At 39.8% G+C, this 3,557-nt stretch overlaps 1 long non-coding RNA gene across 1 annotated transcript in view; it reads left to right on the forward strand.

The window, feature by feature from the left end:
- The window catches only part of LOC140336225 (uncharacterized), a 3,605-nt gene extending 2,510 nt beyond the window's left edge, over positions 1-1,095 (forward strand). Inside the window, exon 2 of the long non-coding RNA XR_011921842.1 lies at positions 945-1,095. This is a non-coding gene — a long non-coding RNA (uncharacterized lncRNA). The remainder of the gene's footprint in view (positions 1-944) is intronic.
- The last annotated feature ends 2,462 nt before the right edge of the window (positions 1,096-3,557 follow it).

A 3,557-nucleotide genomic window follows, 5' to 3' on the forward strand; every position in this document is an offset into this window, starting at 1 on the left:
GAGGATGAGCAGTGAGGGAGCGATGTGGGTGGAAAAGGTCAGGAGTGGATGGCATGGTAGTTTGCCGTACACAAGATGACCGCTTTCATACATATAATAGGTGTTTAATTTTTCGTTTGTGCGAACTGGCATAGCCAACACCACTGCTGGGTTTGCTTTAAGTGCATTCCATATTCTTAAGTAAGACCCACAAACCCCACACAAATACTATGTCATGTGGGAAAGTGGCTCAGGTGGAGGGGTGAAGTTCTGGTTTTTGCCAGAAACCAAAAGTGATCAGGCAGGTAAGATCCTTTTCTGCAATATTGACCTGCCTGATGATACAAACTTGAAAGCCTAGTTCAGAGGAGAGGTAAATCAACAATATAGGTGCATGTATGCATACCAGAAGCAGTGGGAGTTGTTAAATATTCGTGTATGTACAAGTAGATTTGTAAACATGTTACAGTCAATCTGCACAATCTCCTCTAGATCCAAAAATTGTAATGCAAAGGCCAGCCACACTGGAAAAAGATTGATTAGGTTTTTGGAAGGTCCATCTATGTAGTTAAATTTAAAGCTGATTGTACATTGAAATTCACATTTGTATAGTGAGCTTTAGTCATTACGTGACTATATTGGATGAGTTCACAAAGGTATTCAGCTATATATGTTGCTTAGATAATATGCAAGGAGAATAAGCAGGAGCTAACCAATGTCATAAAGGTTATTTATTAAAGATTAGGGGGGTTTGTTTGCTTGTCTGCTTGTTATTTGCTACCCACATGAGTTGGGTTAGGGAACTCGGTGTCACTTTCCATGGCACTGTGATGGGATCCAGTACTTGTCATTTCAGACTAATATATACCCAAATTATAAGAGCAGGTACTGTATGTTTTATGGTTATCTTGAATTATAGGTTCATATGTTCTAATTTAATCAACTTTTTGTTCTTCATTTTACAGCTATAATTGGACAGCATTGGGATTCTGAATTTGTTTCCTCCACGTATCACCCAGAATGTTTAGCATTGAAAGCTATAGTTCCACAGAGCAGATCAGTATTTTTTGTATTTTATTCTTTTATTAAATATATTTAATAAAGCAGATCTACATACATAGGGTCTGGCTGTATTATGTAAGAAAGCCCAATGTTTTGCGTGATTGTGTGAAATAGTGCTGCCTAAAATGAATCGTGTTCAAACATTAAAATTTATGTGGATTTTCACACATAAAAAAGTACTATTTTAAATAAACAGCATTGTGTAGTCCATTACTTATTTACTTTATGCTTAGTTAATTACCTTTTTACTGCAATACATTATCTGCGTATTTGTCTCTCAAGAATTCCAGTATTTCATGTACACGTAGTGCGAGAAACACAAAGGCAACCCATTCTGACCTCCCTGTGAAAATTCTACTTACCTGGAGGGCTCCGAGTTTGACTGTATTCAGCTAGAGAAGTCTAAAGCTGCGTACACACGTCCAATTTTTATCGTTGGAAATGAACGACGAACGACCGATTGGCCAAAAATCGTTTGTAAAAAAAGTAACCAACGACGCCTACGAACGAGCATAGTCTTTGGAAATGAACGACCGGACCGTCGGATCGGATTGGACGACGATCGTTGACCATCTATCGTGTGTACGGTCGGTCGTTCAGTGATCGTGCATGTTCTGAGCATGCGCGATGAACGAACATTTGATCGATACAGGCTGTATTGTGTATGTGTGTGTGTATATATACGTGTGCACAATATCTTTGATATTGTTGTGAATGGGCCTTCAATGACATCCAAAATATAAAAAAAAAAGTGCACACATCAAAACATTTGGGGGACAGTTGCCTAGCAATGGTGGGGTGAGGATGCAACTCCCTGTAGCTCCATGCCTGACCCTGCTGTTTTACAGTCCAGCTGTTATCCCACCCTGCGATTCCTTACTTGGCCCCCCTCACTAAGCCTTCCTCTTCAAGGGGGCTGTGGATGCAATGATGGATTTCAAAAGATCTTTTGTGTCTTTTTGCCCTTAACGCCTACATCGCTTACATCAAGAGGTCTCTAAATGGAATGCAGGCACCTTTTTGTGGTTCATCCATTGCAAATTTCAGAAAATTGTGGTACAGCCTAAATGTACTCCAGGCCCTATTAATTGCTGTTCCCTCAGTGTTAATCACACTATGGTGTAATGATAGTGTAGTGATCGTGTTTTCCCCTTTTTGGCTTCCTCAGGGGATTATTGAGATCAAGAACACATGTTTACAGTATGGTTATACAAAATAGTTGAGGGACAGTAGGTTCAATGCATCCCTAAAGTTTACATATTTATCATAGGGTCTGGCTGTATTATGTAAGAAAGCCCAATGTTTTGCGTGATTGTGTGAAATAGTGCTGCCTAAAATGAATCGTGTTCAAACATATATTTCCAAGGTATGTTACATCCGTGTGTTCTTTATCAACTGATCTGTATCGGGTTGTCAAGTGTATTATATTGAGGCATTTATCTCTATCCTCTCCAGTGTATTTTCAGTGTTTTGGCATACAGTTCATATGCAGGGTCCTTGTTTGATATGGTGGTAATTAGAAATCACTTTACCTGTGGTTTGTGTGTGGTGTTGAGCAGTAGGACGACCGCAGCACAGCCCCATGTTTCTGGCACATTATCCAGCTCAGACATTTTATACACTTTCTTCCATCACCAGACCAATTTCTCATTTCTTTTACTGTTTTGGAGCAATTTTGTGATCCTGTACACCAGGCAGTGTTCTTACTATCTGTGGCAATGATTGTTCCAGAACCTGATTCTACTGTACTTAGAAAGATGGGAAAGGGACTTTGGTATGGTGCAAAAACAAATCTCCATGTTGTTTCTCTTTGCCCATAAGTCCTCTGAGTGCTGCCTACCAAGACCTAGGATACAAAATCCTCACCTGTATAGAGTCCTGACACATTTATCCAGTTTTGCATCGTAGATGTCCCACAGGTGTTGATATTGCAATGTAGGGCTAGGCTTGCTCCTTCATATATTTTTTGACTGTCCCAAAAACTTTTTTGTTCTCAGGTTTATCACAGTATGCAAAAATGTACAGATCATGAGATCCTTTTTGAGCTGGCATTCTTCATGCTTTTCTGCTCAATCACCTAGATAATATGGCTTGGGCATATATTCCAGCTCTCTGTAGTCAAATGGGGACCCCTACTGTAGTTTTTTGGCTCTCTAAATCATATATATTCAGGGTTATTCCCATCCAGTGGTTCCTATCCTTATACTAGACCTGACCAGTGAAATAATGAGGTCCTTGTACTGGAAAGGAATTAGCCTAAATAAGTGGGCTATTTCATATCCTTATACTGGACCTGACCACTAAGAAAATCATGAGGTCTGTCAACCGGATGGGATCTAGCGTTGTTATATATGAGCAGACTATTTCCTATCCTTATACCGGAGCTAACCACTGGCAGGCATCATAAGGTCATTGTACTGGATGAGAACTAAAGTTGTTTTCATGAGCAGGCTATTTCCTATCCTTATATAGAAGCTAACCACTGGCAGGTATCATAAGACCCTTGTACTGGATGG

Source organism: Pyxicephalus adspersus, chromosome 8 (genome assembly GCF_032062135.1).
Source record: "Pyxicephalus adspersus chromosome 8, UCB_Pads_2.0, whole genome shotgun sequence".
Classification (NCBI taxonomy): Eukaryota; Metazoa; Chordata; class Amphibia; order Anura; family Pyxicephalidae; genus Pyxicephalus; species Pyxicephalus adspersus.